At 44.0% G+C, this 18,705-nt stretch overlaps 1 long non-coding RNA gene across 1 annotated transcript; it reads right to left on the minus strand.

Annotated features, from left to right (window-relative positions):
* Positions 1–2,797: 2,797 nt before the first annotated feature.
* LOC119723104 lies at positions 2,798–7,080 on the minus strand. Its single transcript, XR_005270516.1, has 4 exons — positions 6,979–7,080; positions 4,929–5,225; positions 3,872–4,089; positions 2,798–2,839 (listed from the first exon to the last, which is right to left on the minus strand). It is a non-coding gene; the product is annotated as an uncharacterized LOC119723104 (long non-coding RNA).
* Between the last annotated feature and the right edge of the window lie 11,625 nt (positions 7,081–18,705).

The raw sequence follows: 18,705 nt of genomic DNA on the forward strand, positions 1-18,705 counted from the left end.
CTCGAAGTAAAATTCCTGTTTATTGTTTTTTTTTTAATTTTTATCTCTACAAGAAGTCAATTATTTTGAGAAAAACTAAATGTTTCGTACTTTTAACTTACTTTTGTGTGTGGGCAATGGCTCAAATTCCCAATATAATCGAGTTTTGGGGGAACTAAATATGGGTCGTCTGCTTTTGAGAGCGTACGCAAAGCCCGCGAAATACGAGTTGTCAGATAGCCAGTATATTCGTGCAGGATGTCAGACAACTCGACCGTTTATCAACTCGACTCGGGACAACTCGACCGTTGAGAACTCGATCGTTGAGACAACGGACCGCCGAGACAAGTCGACTTTGACATGGAATCAACTCGAATATATGCGAGATGTTGTACACGTACATGTACTTGTACTTGAATGTGGGTAACGGATCGGAGTGCGTAGTATTTGCGTGTGCTGCGTTGAGGGTATGTCATCTTTATGATGACCGTGCGTGGGGCCGGGGTCGTGGGGCCGGAGCTGCCCGCGACGGCGCGGCAAGGCTCGGTGGCGCGACGTCGCGCGCGGCACAAAGCACACGGACATCGATGATGTCTCAACGGTCGAGTTGTCCCGAGTCTAGTTGGCAAACGGTCGAGTTGTCCAAACCCCCAAATATTTTATCAACACAAGATACAGAAGCAAAATGATGATCGACGCACAGTTGTACTTGGTTGATCAGGTATTTTATTTATTATATAACTTAGCTACAGTACAATGTTCCGAGCTTTAACTTTTGACTATCACAAAAACGTACTTACAAAATTATGTAGAGTTTGTGGTGCAAGAACAGACATAAACAAAGGCTATAGATTGCCAACCTTGTCTGCAGACAATCGTAAGGAAATACTGGCTGTATTTGACATTAACACTTGGAGCGATAACTGTGATCAACATCCTAAAGCACTTTGTGAAAAGTGTGCAAGAAAGATAAGGCACTACAAGGCACAAACACAGGATTACAAAAGTGACAGTGTTGCATATGAACATATTGACTGGATAAAGCACCAGAGATCTGGAAACTGTACAATTTGTGAGAGATTTCTACTGTCTTCAAGGCCAGGTCGTCCAAAAAAGTGTCAACGAGTCATTGGAAAATCATCCTCTTCTTATGAAGTTTTGCCTTTTGCCATAACCCCCGAGACCAGCAATATTTTCACCAACATTGTTAATACTACAATTGAGTCAGATCCCCACCTGGAGATACTTGGAAGAGAGGATGAACACTCCTTATTTACCTGTCCAATCTGTCTCTGTTTATTGGCTTCACCATGTGTACAGTCTCCATGTGAGCATAACTTTTGTGTCAGCTGTTTAACAAAGTACTTTCAGTTCAAGAACTTGTCTCTGGTACCATGTCCAGTGTGTAAAGCAAGTTTCAATTTCAGAGAAGTATCTCTTAGCTCGCGTATTCTTACAGTGCAGCTGAACAATTTGAATTTGATTTGTTCCAAGTGTAGTAAAATAGGAAAACTCCGTCAACTCACAGCACATGATTGTGTACTTTGTTCTACTCCATCAACAAAGGGAAGAGGCACTTGTTTTTCAAGTACGAATAGGCCTATTGTAGATAATAGTACAAATCAACAAGAGTCATCCATATCAAATGCTGCTAGGATCCTACGAGAAGAGGCCCTCAAACACCCAAAGGGACAGCCAATCCCTTATGAAATAGAAAGAGCGACAGACAGATGGACATGGTTGAAATTACAACAGTCAAACAGAGCAGCTACTCTAAACACAGGCGGACGGGTAAGATTAGTAAGATCATAATAAACAAGTGAAAAATAATGGTATCAATATCCCTCTAGCTCAATCCATTAAATAAATAATATTAGAACTGAAACTATTCTAAATGACCATCTTACAATTAAAACCTAAATTGCACTGTTCCTGACAAATCAAGTTTAACCTTTGTATTGTAACATTAAAATGATAAAATACATATCATGTGCCTTAACTCTACACAATAAAAAACGATCTGATTGTTACAAGTTCATTGATTTTGCCGTAGATCCCCTCTCTAATATTTACAGTGACATGGGCCCAATTTCTTGGCACTGTTAACTGTTGGCTACAAATCGGTGCTTACGGCAGCAGAAAATTCCAAGTTTAAGCGTATTTTATGGGTTAAAAAGGAAATGTTGCTGATGAGCATGCAGTAAGCAGTGCCATGAAATTGGGCCAAGATACTTGTTTAACTTAATATTTACTTATTTACATACATGTATATACAATATATACAATACAATCAATATAGCTCATTGTACTTTTTTTACAATTATGGTGTATTTTCTATGTTGAATTTTAGCCAGCACATGTTCATCAAGTCTCATCCCCTGCCCCGCAAAGTACAAAGGAACAATGCTCAGCACCAAAAAAACCTGAAAGTACACCGAGTCCCCCGTCATGTAAACCAACTGTGCCACCAGTGAACCGGTCTCTGGCGATGATGCGGGACTGCAATCTTGCATGGGAGCAATTGAGAAAACTGCGCAGGTATTTTAGTTAAATACATTTTTGAAAATTATTAACGCTTTCGATTAAAACATTTTATGAGATGAATTCAATATTCATGATAATTTATAACCAAAACAGATATGTAGGTCCCGCCATCGCATCAGAACGATCAATGAGGACACAGCAGAAACGTCTTCTGAAAGACTACCTTGAGGGAGAACTCGTAGAGCTCATGTTCCCAAGTGCCAAGTCTGATGGGTCTCATGGGTTTGAGGGTAGAATGGTGCCATATGTCACTGTGAACAACTGCAGCATGATGGTGCTGGATTATCTGGACGGACTTGAGGAGTAAGTACTTCACCTGTAAATCAAAAAATATGTTATAAATTTCAATTTAAATGGACAAAATGTGGCATTTACAAATATATACATGTTTTTTTATAGGTGCAATTCCCTGACCTGGCATAGTGGTGTCATCCCACCAAACGAAATTTGGGTCAAAATTGGAGGTGACAAAGGTGGCTCTTCGTTTAAGATGGCTTATCAAATAGTTAATGTGAACCATCCAAACAGCCTCCAAAACACGGTGGTATTCGCGTGCTTTGAAGGGAGCGACACATCTCAAAATTTGAAGAGAACACTTCCCAAAATCATAAGCCAGATCACCACGCTTTCTAAACAACAATGGAGGTGAGCAAAAATTTAAAAAGGAAAACGTATATGTTACTTAATCTTAAACATAAACAAATTAAAATTACCACGTTTATTGCTCAAAAGCTTGTATATGCATATTATTTGTGAAACTCTTATTCTCTGCTGTTTCTTTCTTCCCTGAACATGATGAACAGAGGACGAACGATTCGCTTGCTCTGCTTCGGTGATTATGAACTCCTGTCCAAGTTGTATGGCACAAATGGACCCAATGGTACTTATGTCTTTTTTTTGGTTAGGTTTATAATAATGTTGTCCTAGTTATGCATAGCTTTGCAAAGTTACAAGCACTGTGTACTCAGTACTCTATGAGGTTTGCAGAAAAAATCTAGGTGAGGGGCAACATTAGATAATTGATTGGCTTTGTCAATTTTTTCCTAGCACGATACTGCTGTATTTACTGCTTAGCCAGTAAGGATACAATGCAGGTGCCCATAGCTGAGAGGGGTTCTTCCACCGAGAGAACACTCGACCAAATCCAGCATCACTACAACAAATTTGTAGATGATGGAAGCAGACGAAAGAAGGCCAAAGACGTTTCCTTTATCATTGTCGACACTCCAAAACTGCCAATCGAAATTGACCACGTAAGTAATCTTTTGCATGTGTGGTACATATACATGTATATGTGCTTATGTGTACATGTACATGACTCGTATACAATACATAACGTGTCTCGTACCATGTGTTTTGAAGGTAATCCTGCCCAGTCTCCACATTTCGCTCGGCATCTTCAAGAAGATCTATGACCTCCTGGAGTCCGATTGCCACAGCCTAGACGTCAGGTTGTTCAAGCTGCGAGTAGAGGGAGCAGATGAAGATGATGATGATGATGAATTTAACTTCGACCAAGCAGTAGTTGCAGAAGTAAGGAGGCAGCAGGAACTACAACACCAACTTCTACAGAAAAGAGAAAGCCTTGAAGAATTAGAAGAGGAACTGCCCCTTTTTCAACTGCAAAGTCATCCACAGGCACAACAGGCACAACAAATACATGGCGAATACAGGGAGATGATATGTAAAGCTGGGCAGCTACACACTGATATCACCGAATTGGTAAAGAGTCTGATAACATGTACGACTGTTGCAGTGCTTGCATGCTTAGATGACTAACATAGCTCATACTTAAACAAAAAAATTAACATAAAATCTCTCTATTTTCTTCTCCTCTTAAGGAATCTCGTGCTGCAGCTGTCGACCTTCCCTTTGGTACGGGACCAGTAGCCTGTGGTCTTGACACAGTACTGCAAAAGCACAATGTTTGCAGACAAGCGTACCATGGTAAATCGTTCGTGGGGAATCACGTGCATAAGTGTTGCCAGGTAAATCACATGAACATGTTGCCAGCTGTAGATATATACATTGTAGTACAATGTCACTATATTTTGTTAATTACTAATTCAAATCTTTTGACTCAATGGTTTGGTTTTCCCCCCAACAGGTGAAAGTCATAACTGACTTGACGTCAGTTCCACGATCAGTGATTGCTCATGCCAAATCAGAAGACATTTCCATAGCTGCTTTGAATAGGTTAGAGCGAGAGGCAGCAGTAATCAGCAAGAAATTTGAAGAGGTGTTGCTGCAATTTGCCGACGTTCATCATGGCATCAACCATTCCAATCCCCTGACAGATGATGGAATCCAGCAAATCGGTACTGTACACATTCCCATATTATGAAACATTGTTTTCCAATATGTTTAATGAATTGGATTGATTAATTTACAATAAATTTACTTACATCTGCAGACATCAGCATCAAAAACTTCATGCGGTGTTTCAGGGCCCACTTCCCCAAGGCAAACATCAGTCCCAAAATGCATCTTTTGGAAGACCATGCCGTAGATCAGCTCCGAATGTTCAAGGTTGGGTTTGGTCTTTTAAATGAGCAGGGAGGTGAATTGGTGCATACAGAGTTCAACCGGTCAGGGAGGGTAGTTCAAGGGATGCAGGATCCACTGCAGAAACTTCTCAGCGTCATGAGACGTCACCATACAACCACCACTCCAGAAATTCGAGCAGCTTGTGTCAAGAAGACCTGCAAAGAAGAATGATTTTTATATGTATCATTTGATTACTAGGCAAGGGTTTGTAAATAATTAAACGGAAACTATAGGCTTAGGAAAAATATGTACACAAGATTTTTTTCAGGTACAGAAAATCAGGGTCAACAGCTACAAAAATGTAGACCTTGAAATGTGTTTAAGGCGTGTGTTGAAATCTCATTTGTGGCATTGAAAAAAAAAAATTCCCATGCATGTAAGGTTCTAATGTTACTCTATCAACTCATGGAGGAGTAAGAAGACAGGGCCCAATTTCATGGCGCTGCTTACCGCAAGCAAAAAGTGGGCGCTTACGGTAGCAAAAAATTCTGTGTTTACGGCAAATCCTATTTCACAGGTAAACAAGGAATTTTGGCTTACATGTATGCACATGCACACATCCCATAACTAAGGATTTTTTGTTACGGGGTTAGCGCATAATTTTTCCGCTAGCACGGTTAGCACAGAATGGTGATGGTCAGCGCAGAATTCTGTGGTTGGCAGCGCCATGAAATTGGGCCCTGTTCATGTAAATATTAGATCATGTTTGTGTACATGTATATTATTAAAATGGCCTTTGGAATGAGAAGGTTAGAAAGTTTTTAATGAGTATATATATTTATTTAATACTTAAGTTTGTACCCACAATTTTACATAACAGATTGTCTTCAAATTAATTCAAGAAATGAAACTAATGACAGTCAACAAGCTATGTATGGTACTAGGCCTACTCCATGCGTGTAAACATACATTTTTCAGGTACAAAATATCAGGGTCAACAGCTACAAAAATGTATACCTTGAAATGTGTTTAAGGTGTGTGTTAAAATCTCATTTGTGGCATTGAAAACAAAATAAAATGCACATGCATGTAATTGTAAGGTTCTAATGTTACTCTATCAGTATCAACTCATGCCATGGAGGAGTAAGAAGGCAGGGCCAATTTCATGGCTCTGCTTACCGCAAGCGAAAAATGGGCGCCTAAAAAAAAGTAGCAAAAAATTCTGTGCTTACGTTAAATCCTATTTCACGGGTTAGCGAGGAATTTTGGCTTATGCGCATGCGTACATCCCGTAACTAAGGATTCTGTGCTTACGGGGTTAGCGCATAATTTTTCCACTAGCACGGTTAGCACAGAATGGTGATCGTAAGCGCAGGATTCTGCAGTAAGCAGCGCCATGAAATCGGGCCCTGTTCATGTAAATATTAGATCATGTTTGTGTACTGTACATGTAGCGTATCGATATATTATTAAAAAGGCCTAATACCTTTGAAATGAGAAGTTTGGAAAGTTTTTAATGAGTAGGGCCTGTCGGCCCTATGTCTTTATTTAATACTTAAGTTGTACCCACAATTGTACAAGTCATTACAGAATGTCTTTAAATTAATTCAAGAAATGAAACCAAGGAAAACAGTCGACAGCCTTTTTATAGTTCCATGGTAGTACTAGCTAGGCCTACTACTAGTACTAGTATCACCCTATGCGTTTAAAACATGCATGTAATTTAGACATTGTACATGTACATGTACATACATACATGTACATGCACTTTCGCACGCACGCATGGGTGCGTATGCCCGCGACGTATACGTACATGTACATGTACATGTACATCAACGTACACACATTTGTACGTGTACATGTACAATGTACACAATGCACGGTACACGTGCAGCGCACAAGTGGTTAGGAACAATCGAGTTTTTTTAACCGAAATTTTCTCAAAAACTGTTCATTGCCCACACTTACTTTCTCTTGTAAGTCACGATGATGTCTTGGTTTACCACTGCACTCGCTCTGGGGATTTGTGAAAAATCCAGAAACCTGTTTAAAACTCGTATTTCTGGGACAGATTTCTACGGAAGCTTGAATTGCCTTCCGAGATACCGCGTTACCGCGATAATTTATCGCAGAAATCCGGAAATCAAAGATAATTCCTTCCGCGATACCGCGTTACTGCGATAATTTATCACAGAAATCCAGAAATCAAAGATAAATCATTCAACGATACCGCGTTACTGCGATAATTTATCACAGAAATCCAGAAATCAGAGATAATTCCTTCCGCGATACCGCGTTACTGTGATAATTTATCACAGAAATCAAGAATTCAAAGATAAATCATTCAACAATACCGCGTTAGGCCAAAAAAAAATAATATTCGGTATCTGGTCAGACCAAAGTTCCGGAATTGACGCGGCCACGCGGCTTTTTTTTTTTTTGCTTTTTTTTTTTTTTTTCTTCAAGCTTGGATTGTACAGACAAGGTGGGTACTATTTTGCTTTTTTGGTGTCCTCATGTACATTAGTGTCCTCCATAATTTGCCTTGGTGCTTTCGATCATTTGCCTTGGTGCAATTTCCCATTCCTTTGTGCTCTTTGGTGAAAAAAAAATTGAGGAGGTGCGGAAATAGAGGGCGCTGTTGGAGCTACCGCGGAACATTTTGGAAAAAAAAAGATCGACGCGCATGATTAAAATCAACGTGCGCGCTGACCAGAGACCGACTTATTTTTTTTTTTTGGCCTTAGCCTAACAATTTATCGCAGAAATCCGGAATCCAGAGATAAATCATTCAGCGATACCGCGTTACCGTGATAAATTATCACAGTAACGCGGTATCGCGGAAGGAATTATCTTTGAATTCCGGATTTCTGTGATAAATTATCACAGTAACGCGGTATCGAGGAAAAGGTATCTCTGATTTCTGGATTTCTGTGATAAATTATCACGGTAACGCGGTATCGCGGAAGGATTTATCTTTGATTTCCGGATTTCTGTGATAAATTATCGCGGTAACGCGGTATCTCGGAAGGCAATTCAAGCTTCCGTAGATTTCTGTCCGGAGTTATTCGTTTCTGGAAACCGCCACATTGAGGAATTTGTACCCATGTGACCACGCTTCGTTTAAGTAAACTAGATTGACCCCAAAAATTCATTAAACATGAGTATATTTAAATGTTGCATATGCAATTAGGTTCTCTCAACCAATCAGGCAGCCAGAAATCGCGTAGGTCAAAATTTGCATCCCGACGAAAAAAGTACCGACGCGCTAACAGCAAAGAGCCGTCGGCTCCATAACTGCCGTTTTCTCAGTTGGAGCGTTTCAACCAACAGAGGGCGCACTTTTTCTGTAAGCGCTGCGTTTGAAACGGCCGTGGTCGCGGTCTAAAGGTACTTTAACATGGATGGATTTTGACAAACTATAACTTGTTGGATTGCGGATGAATGGGCCAACAAGCTGACAAATCGGCAAGGCTTCAGACTTGAAACTTTTGTAGTGAGCCCCAGAAATAGGTACATGATGCCCCCAGTTTCGTTTTTGTGCAGTAAGTCCCATAGCAAGGGCTGTCAGCGCCAGTCGACATGGCTCTCATGTGTCGCAGTCTAAAGGTGCCTTAACATGGATGGATATTGACAAACTATAACTTGTTGGATGGCGGATGAATAGGCCAACAAGCTGACAATTCGGCAAGGCTTCAGACTTGAAACTTTTGGAGTGAGCCCCAGACATAGGTACATGATGCCCCCAGTTTCGTTTTTGTGCAGTAAGTCCCATAGCAAGGGCTGTCAGCGCCAGCCGACATGGCTCTCATGTTTCGCGGTCTAAAGGTACCTTAACATGGATGGATTTTGACAAACTATAACTTGTTGGATGGCGGATGAATAGGCCAACAAGCTGACAAATCGGCAAGGCTTCAGATTTGAAACTTTTGGAGTGAGTCCTAGACATAGGTACATGATGCCCCCAATTTCGTTTTTGTGCAGTAAGTCCCATAGCAAGGGCTGTCAGCGCCAGCCGACATGGCTCTCATGTGTCGCGGTCTAAAGGTACCTTAACATGGATGGATTTTGACAAACCATAACTGGTTGGATGGCGGATGAATGGGCCAACAAGCTGACAAATCGGCAAGGCTTCAGACTTGAAACTTTTGGAGTGAGCCCCAGACATAGGTACATGATGCCCCCAGTTTTGTTTTTGTGCAGTAAGTCCCATAGCAATGGCTGTCATCGCCAGCCGACATGGCTCTCATGTGTCGCGGTCTAAAGGTACCTTAACATGGATGGATTTTGACAAACTATAACTTGTTGGATGGCGAATGAATAGGCCAACAAGCTGACAAATCGGCAAGGCTTCAGACTTGAAACTTTTGGAGTGAGCCCAATACATAGGTACATGATGCCCCCAGTTTCGTTTTTGTGCAGTAAGTCCCATAGCAAGGGCTGTCAGCGCCAGCCGATATGGCTGTCATGTTTCGCGGTCTAAAGGTACCTTAACATAGATGGATTTTGACAAACTATTACTTGTTGGATGGCGGACGAATAGGCCAACAAGCTGACAAATCGGCAAGGCTTCAGACTTGAAACTTTTGGAGTGAGCCCCAGACATAGGTACATGATGCCCCCTGTTTCCTTTTTGTGCAGTAAGTCCGATAGCAAGGGCTGTCAGCTCCAGCCGACATGGCTCTCATGTGTCGCGGTCTAAAGGTACCTTAACATGGATGGATTTTGACAAACTATAACTTGTTAGATTGCAGATGAATGGGCCAACAAGCTGATAAATCGGCAAGGCTTTAGACTTAAAACTTTTGTAGTGAGCACCAGACATAGGTACATGATGCCCCCAGTTTCGTTTTTGTGCAGTAAGTCCCATAGCAAGGGCTGTCAGCGCCAGTCGACATGGCTCTCATGTGTCTCAGTCTAAAGGTGCCTTAACATGGATGGATTTTGACAAACTATAACTTGTTGGATGGCGGATGAATAGGCCAACAAGCTGACAATTCGGCAAGGCTTCAGACTTGAAACTTTTGGAGTGAGCCCCAGACATAGGTACATGATGCCGCCAGTTTCGTTTTTGTGCAGTAAGTCCCATAGCAAGGGCTGTCAGCGCCAGCCGACATGGCTCTCATGTGTCGCGGTCTAAAGGTACCTTAACATGGATGGATTTTGACAAACTATAACTTGTTGGATGGCGGATGAATAGGCCAACAAGCTGACAAATCGGCAAGGCTTCAGACTTGAAACTTTTTGAGTGAGCCCCAGACATAGGTACATGATGCCCCCAGTTTCGTTTTTGTGCAGTAAGTCCCATAGCAAGGGCTGTCAGCGCCAGCCGACATGGCTCTCATGTGTCGAAGTCTAAAGGTACCTTAACATGGATGGATTTTGACAAACTATAACTTGTTGGATGGCGGATGAATAGGCCAACAAGCTGACAAATCTGCAAGGCTTCAGACTTGAAACTTTTGGAGTGAGCCCCAGACATAGGTACATGATGCCCCCAGTTTAGTTTTGGGGCAGTAAGTCCCATAGCAAGGGCTGTCAGCGCCAGCCGACATGGCTCTCGTGTGTCGCGGTCTAAAGGTACCTTAACATAGATGGATTTTAACAAACTATAACTTGTTGGATGGCGGATGAATAGGCCAACAAGCTGACACATCGGCAAGGCATCAGACTTGAAACTTTTGGAGTGAGTCCCAGACATAGGTACATGATGCCCCAAGTTTCGTTTTTGTGCAGTAAGTCCCATAGAAAGGGCTGTCAGCGCCAGCCGACATGGCTCTCATGTGTCGCGGTCTAAAGGTACCTTAACATGGATGGATTTTGACAAACTATAACTTGTTGGATGGCGGATGAATGGGCCAACAAGCTGACAAATCGGCAAGGCTTCAGACTTGAAACTTTTGGAGTGAGCCCCAGACATAGGTACATGATGCCCCCAGTTTCGTTTTTGTGCAGTAAGTCCGATAGCAAGGGCTGTCAGCTCCAGCCGACATGGCTCTCATGTGTCGCGGTCTAAAGGTACCTTAACATGGATGGATTTTGACAAACTATAACTTGTTGGATTGCGGATGAATGGGCCAACAAGCTGATAAATCGGCAAGGCTTCAGACTTAAAACTTTTGTAGTGAGCACCAGACATAGGTACATGATGCCCCCAGTTTCGTTTTTGTGCAGTAAGTCCCATAGCAAGGGCTGTCAGCGCCAGTCGACATGGCTCTCATGTGTCTCAGTCTAAAGGTGCCTTAACATAGATGGATTTTGACAAACTATAACTTGTTGGATGGCGGATGAATAGGCCAACAAGCTGACAATTCGGCAAGGCTTCACACTTGAAACTTTTGGAGTGAGCCCCAGACATAGGTACATGATGCCCCCAGTTTCGTTTTTGTGCAGTAAGTCCCATAGCAAGGGCTGTCAGCGCCAGCCGACATGGCTCTCATGTGTCGCGGTCTAAAGGTACCTTAACATGGATGGATTTTGACAAACTATAACTTGTTGGATGGCGGATGAATGGGCCAACAAGCTGACAAATCGGCAAGGCTTCAGACTTGAAACTTTGGAGTGAGCCCCAGACATAGGTACATGATGCCCCCAGTTTCGTTTTTGTGCAGTAAGTCCCATAGCAAGGGCTGTCAGCGCCAGCCGATATGGCTCTCATGCTTCGCGGTCTAAAGGTACCTTAACATGGATGGATTTTGACAAACAATAACTTGTTGGATTGCGGATGAATAGGCCAACAAGCTGACAAATCGGCAAGGCTTCAGACTTGAAACTTTTGGAGTGAGCCCCAGACATAGGTACATAATGCCCCCAGTTTCGTTTTTGTGCAGTAAGTCCCATAGCAAGAGCTGTCAGCGCCAGCCTACATGGCTCTCATGTGTCGCGGTCTAAATGTACCTTAACATAGATGGATTTTGTCAAACTATAACTTGTTGGATGGCGGATGAAAAGGCCAACAAGCTGACAAATCGGCAAGGCTTCAGACTTGAAACTTTTGGAGTGAGTCCCAGACATAGGTACATGATGCCCCCAGTTTAGTTTTGGGGCAGTAAGTCCCATAGCAAGGGCTGTCAGCGCCAGCCGACATGGCTCTCATGTGTCACGGTCTAAAGGTACCTTAACATGGATGGATTTTGACAAACTATAACTTGTTGGATGGCAGATGAATAGGCCAACAATCTGACAAATCGGCAAGGCTTCAGACTTGAAACTTTTGGAGTGAGCCCCAGACATAGGTACATGATGCCCCCAGTTTCGTTTTTGTGCAGTAAGTCCCATAGCAAGGGCTGTCAGCGCCAGCCGACATGGCTCTCATGTGTCGCAGTCTAAAGGTACCTTAACATGGATGGATTTTGACAAACTATAACTTGTTGGATGGCGGATGAATAGGCCAACAAGCTGACAAATCTGCAAGGCTTCAGACTTGAAACTTTTGGAGTGAGCCCCAGACATAGTTACATGATGCCCCCAGTTTCGTTTTTGTGCAGTGAGTCCCATAGCAAGGGCTGTCAGCGCCAGCCTACATGGCTCTCATGTGTCGCGGTCTAAATGTACCTTAACATGGATGGATTTTGACAAACTATAACTTGTTGGATGGCGGATGAATAGGCCAACAAGCTGACAAATCGGCAAGGCTTCAGACTTGAAACTTTTGGAGTGAGCCCCAGACATAGGTACATGATGCCCCCAGTTTCGTTTTTGTGCAGTAAGTCCCATAGCAAGGGCTGTCAGCGCCAGCCGATATGGCTCTCATGTTTCGCGGTCTAAAGGTACCTTAACATGGATGGATTTTGACAAACTATAACTTGTTGGATGGCGGATGAATGGGCCAACAAGCTGACAAATCGGCAAGGCTTCAGACTTGAAACTTTTGGAGTGAGCCCCAGACATAGGTACATGATGCCCCCAGTTTCGTTTTTGTGCAGTAAGTCCCATAGCAAGGGCTGTCAGCGCCAGCAGAAATGGCTCTCATGTGTCGCGGTCTAAAGGTACCTTAACATGAATGGATTTTGACAAACTATAACTTTTTGGATGGCGGATGAATAGGCCAACAAGCTGACAAATCGGCAAAGCTTCAGACTTGAAACTTTTGGAGTGAGCCCCAGACATAGTTACATGATGCCCCCAGTTTCGTTTTTGTGCAGTAAGTCCCATAGCAAGGGCTGTCAGCGCCAGCCGATATGGCTCTCATGTTTCGCGGTCTAAAGGTACCTTAACATGGATGGATTTTGACAAACTATAACTTGTTGGATGGCGAATGAATAGGCCAACAAGTTGAAAAATCGGCAAGGCTTCAGACTTGAAACTTTTGGAGTGAGCCCCAGACATAGGTACATGATGCCCCCTGTTTCGTTTTTGTGCAGTAAGTCCCATAGCAAGGGCTGTCAGCGCCAGCCAAGATGGCTCTCATGTGTCGCGGTCTAAAGGTACCTTAACAGGGATGGATTTTGACAAACTATAATTTGTTGGATGGCGGATGAATAGGCCAACAAGCTGAAAAATCGTCAAGGCTTCAGACCTGAAACTTTTGAAGTGAGCCCCAGACATAGTTACATGATGCCCCCAGTTTCGTTTTTGTGCAGTAAGTCCCATAGCAAGGGCTGTCAGCGCCAGCCGACATGGCTCTCATGTGTCGCAGTCTAAAGGTACCTTAACATGGATGGATTTTGACAAACTATAACTTGTTGGATGGCGGATGAATAGGCCAACAAGCTGACAAATCGACAAGGCTTCAGACTTGAAACTTTTGGAGTGAGCCCCAGACATAGGTACACGATGTCCACAGTTTCGTTTTTGTGCAGTAAGTCCCATAGCAAGGGCTGTCAGCGTCAGCCGACATGGCTCTCATGTGTCGCGGTCTAAAGGTACCTTAACAGGGATGGATTTTGACAAACTATAACTTGTTGGATTGCGGATGAATAGGCCAACAAGCTGACAAATCGGCAAGGCTTCAGACTTGAACATTTGAAGTGAGCCCCAGACATAGTTACATGATGCCCCCAGTTTCGTTTTTGTGCAGTAAGTCCCATAGCAAGGGCTGTCAGCGCCAGCCGACATGGCTCTCATGTGTCGCAGTCTAAAGGTACCTTAACATGGATGGATTTTGACAAACTATAACTTGTTGGATGGCGGATGAATAGGCCAACAAGCTGACAAATCGACAAGGCTTCAGACTTGAAACTTTTGGAGTGAGCCCCAGACATAGGTACACGATGTCCACAGTTTCGTTTTTGTGCAGTAAGTCCCATAGCAAGGGCTGTCAGCGTCAGCCGACATGGCTCTCATGTGTCGCGGTCTAAAGGTACCTTAACAGGGATGGATTTTGACAAACTATAACTTGTTGGATTGCGGATGAATAGGCCAACAAGCTGACAAATCGGCAAGGCTTCAGACTTGAACATTTTGGAGTGAGCTCCAGACATAGGTACATGATGCCCCCAATTTCGTTTTTGTGCAGTAAGTCCCATAGCAAGTGCTGTCAGCGCCAGCCGACATGGCTCTCATGTGTCGCGGTCTAAAGGTACCTTAACATGGATGGATTTTGACAAACTATAACTTGTTGGATGGCGGATGAATAGGCCAACAAGCTGACAAATCGGCAAGGCTTCAGACTTGAAACTTTTGGAGTGAGCCCCAGACATAGGTACATGATGCCCCCAGTTTCGTTTTAGTGCAGTAAGTCCCATAGCAAGGGCTGTCAGCGCCAGCCGACATGGCTCTGATGTGTCGCGGTCTAAAGGTGCCTTAACATGGATGGATTTTGACAAACTTAACTTGTTGGATGGCGGATGAATAGGCCAACTAGCTGACAAATCGGCAAGGCTTCAGACTTGAAACTTTTGGAGTGAGCCCCAGACATAGGTACATGTTGCCCCCAGTTTCGTTTTTGTGCAGTCAGTCCCATAGCAAGGGCTGTCAGCGCCAGCCGACATGGCTCTCATGTGTCGCGGTCTAAAGGTACCTTAACATGGATGGATTTTGACAAACTATAACTTGTTGGATGGCGGATGAATAGGCCAACAAGCTGACAAATCGGCAAGGCTTCAGACTTGAAACTTTTGGAGTGAGCCCCAGACATAGGTACATGATGCCCCCAGTTTCGTTTTTGTGCAGTAAGTCCCATAGCAAGGGCTGTCAGCGCCAGCCGATATGGCTCTCATGTTTCGCGGTCTAAAGGTACCTTAACATGGATGGATTTTGACAAACTATAACTTGTTGGATGGCGGATGAATGGGCCAACAAGCTGACAAATCGGCAAGGCTTCAGACTTGAAACTTTTGGAGTGAGCCCCAGACATAGGTACATGATGCCCCCAGTTTCGTTTTTGTGCAGTAAGTCCCATAGCAAGGGCTGTCAGACTAGCAGAATGGCTCTCATGTGTCGCGGTCTAAAGGTACCTTAACATGAATGGATTTTGACAAACTATAACTTTTTGGATGGCGGATGAATAGGCCAACAAGCTGACAAATCGGCAAAGCTTCAGACTTGAAACTTTTGGAGTGAGCCCCAGACATAGGTACATGATGCCCCCTGTTTCGTTTTTGTGCAGTAAGTCCCATAGCAAGGGCTGTCAGCGCCAGCCAAGATGGCTCTCATGTGTCGCGGTCTAAAGGTACCTTAACAGGGATGGATTTTGACAAACTATAATTTGTTGGATGGCGGATGAATAGGCCAACAAGCTGAAAAATCGTCCAGGCTTCAGACCTGAAACTTTTGAAGTGAGCCCCAGACATAGTTACATGATGCCCCAGTTTCGTTTTTGTGCAGTAAGTCCCATAGCAAGGGCTGTCAGCGCCAGCCGACATGGCTCTCATGTGTCGCAGTCTAAAGGTACCTTAACATGGATGGATTTTGACAAACTATAACTTGTTGGATGGCGGATGAATAGGCCAACAAGCTGACAAATCGACAAGGCTTCAGACTTGAAACTTTTGGAGTGAGCCCCAGACATAGGTACACGATGTCCACAGTTTCGTTTTTGTGCAGTAAGTCCCATAGCAAGGGCTGTCAGCGTCAGCCGACATGGCTCTCATGTGTCGCGGTCTAAAGGTACCTTAACAGGGATGGATTTTGACAAACTATAACTTGTTGGATTGCGGATGAATAGGCCAACAAGCTGACAAATCGGCAAGGCTTCAGACTTGAACATTTTGGAGTGAGCCCCAGACACAGGTACATGATGCCCACAGTTTCCTTTTTGTGCAGTAAGTCCCATATCAAGGGCTGTCAGCACCAGCCAACATGGCTCTCATGTGTCGCGGTCTAAAGGTACCTTAACATAGATGGATTTTGACAAACTATAACTTGTTGGATGGCGGATGAATAGGCAACAAGCTGACAAATCGGCAAGGCTTCAGACTTGAAACTTTTGGAGTGAGCCCCAGACATAGGTACATGATGCCCCCAATTTCGTTTTTGTGCAGTAAGTCCCATAGCAAGGGCTGTCAGCGCCAGCCGACATGGCTCTCATGTGTCGCGGTCTAAAGGTACCTTAACATGGATGGATTTTGACAAACTATAACTTGTTGGATGGCGGATGAATAGGCCAACAAGCTGACAAATCGGCAAGGCTTCAGACTTGAAACTTTTGGAGTGAGCCCCAGACATAGGTACATGATGCCCCCAGTTTCGTTTTAGTGCAGTAAGTCCCATAGCAAGGGCTGTCAGCGCCAGCCGACATGGCTCTGATGTGTCGCGGTCTAAAGGTACCTTAACATGGATGGATTTTGACAAACTTAACTTGTTGGATGGCGGATGAATAGGCCAACAAGCTGACAAATCGGCAAGGCTTCAGACTTGAAACTTTTGGAGTGAGCCCCAGACATAGGTACATGATGCCCCCAGTTTCGTTTTTGTGCAGTCAGTCCCATAGCAAGGGCTGTCAGCGCCAGCCGACATGGCTCTCATGTGTCGCGGTCTAAAGGTACCTTAACATGGATGGATTTTGACAAACTATAACTTGTTGGATGGCGGATGAATAGGCCAACAAGCTGACAAATCGGCAAGGCTTCAGACTTGAAACTTTTGGAGTGAGCCCCAGACATAGGTACATGATGCCCCCAGTTTCGTTTTTGTGCAGTAAGTCCCATAGCAAGGGCTGTCAGCGCCAGCCGATATGGCTCTCATGTTTCGCGGTCTAAAGGTACCTTAACATGGATGGATTTTGACAAACTATAACTTGTTGGATGGCGGATGAATGGGCCAACAAGCTGACAAATCGGCAAGGCTTCAGACTTGAAACTTTTGGAGTGAGCCCCAGACATAGGTACATGATGCCCCCAGTTTCGTTTTTGTGCAGTAAGTCCCATAGCAAGGGCTGTCAGCGCCAGCCGAAATGGCTCTCATGTGTCGCGGTCTAAAGGTACCTTAACATGAATGGATTTGACAAACTATAACTTTTTGGATGGCGGATGAATAGGCCAACAAGCTGACAAATCGGCAAAGCTTCAGACTTGAAACTTTTGGAGTGAGCCCCAGACATAGGTACATGATGCCCCCTGTTTCGTTTTTGTGCAGTAAGTCCCATAGCAAGGGCTGTCAGCGCCAGCCGATATGGCTCTCATGTTTCGCGGTCTAAAGGTACCTTAACATGGATGGATTTTGACAAACTATAACTTGTTGGATGGCGGATGAATGGGCCAACAAGCTGACAAATCGGCAAGGCTTCAGACTTGAAACTTTTGGAGTGAGCCCCAGACATAGGTACATGATGCCCCCAGTTTCGTTTTTGTGCAGTAAGTCCCATAGCAAGGGCTGTCAGCGCCAGCAGAAATGGCTCTCATGTGTCGCGGTCTAAAGGTACCTTAACATGAATGGATTTTGACAAACTATAACTTTTTGGATGGCGGATGAATAGGCCAACAAGCTGACAAATCGGCAAAGCTTCAGACTTGAAACTTTTGGAGTGAGCCCCAGACATAGGTACATGATGCCCCCTGTTTCGTTTTTGTGCAGTAAGTCCCATAGCAAGGGCTGTCAGCGCCAGCCAAGATGGCTCTCATGTGTCGCGGTCTAAAGGTACCTTAACAGGATGGATTTTGACAAACTATAATTTGTTGGATGGCGGATGAATAGGCCAACAAGCTGAAAATCGTCCAGGCTTCAGACCTGAAACTTTTGAAGTGAGCCCCAGACATAGTTACATGATGCCCCCAGTTTCGTTTTTGTGCAGTAAGTCCCATAGCAAGGGCTGTCAGCGCCAGCCGACATGGCTCTCATGTGTCGCAGTCTAAAGGTACCTTAACATGGATGGATTTTGACAAACTATAACTTGTTGGATGGCGGATGAATAGGCCAACAAGCTGACAAATCGACAAGGCTTCAGACTTGAAACTTTTGGAGTGAGCCCCAGACATAGGTACACGATGTCCACAGTTTCGTTTTTGTGCAGTAAGTCCCATAGCAAGGGCTGTCAGCGTCAGCCGACATGGCTCTCATGTGTCGCGGTCTAAAGGTACCTTAACAGGGATGGATTTTGACAAACTATAACTTGTTGGATTGCGGATGAATAGGCCAACAAGCTGACAAATCGGCAAGGCTTCAGACTTGAACATTTTGGAGTGAGCCCCAGACACAGGTACATGATGCCCACAGTTTCCTTTTTGTGCAGTAAGTCCCATATCAAGGGCTGTCAGCACCAGCCAACATGGCTCTCATGTGTCGCGGTCTAAAGGTACCTTAACATAGATGGATTTT

The sequence above is a fragment of the Patiria miniata genome, unplaced genomic scaffold (genome assembly GCF_015706575.1).
Source record: "Patiria miniata isolate m_02_andy unplaced genomic scaffold, ASM1570657v1 HiC_scaffold_16, whole genome shotgun sequence".
Classification (NCBI taxonomy): domain Eukaryota; kingdom Metazoa; phylum Echinodermata; class Asteroidea; order Valvatida; family Asterinidae; genus Patiria; species Patiria miniata.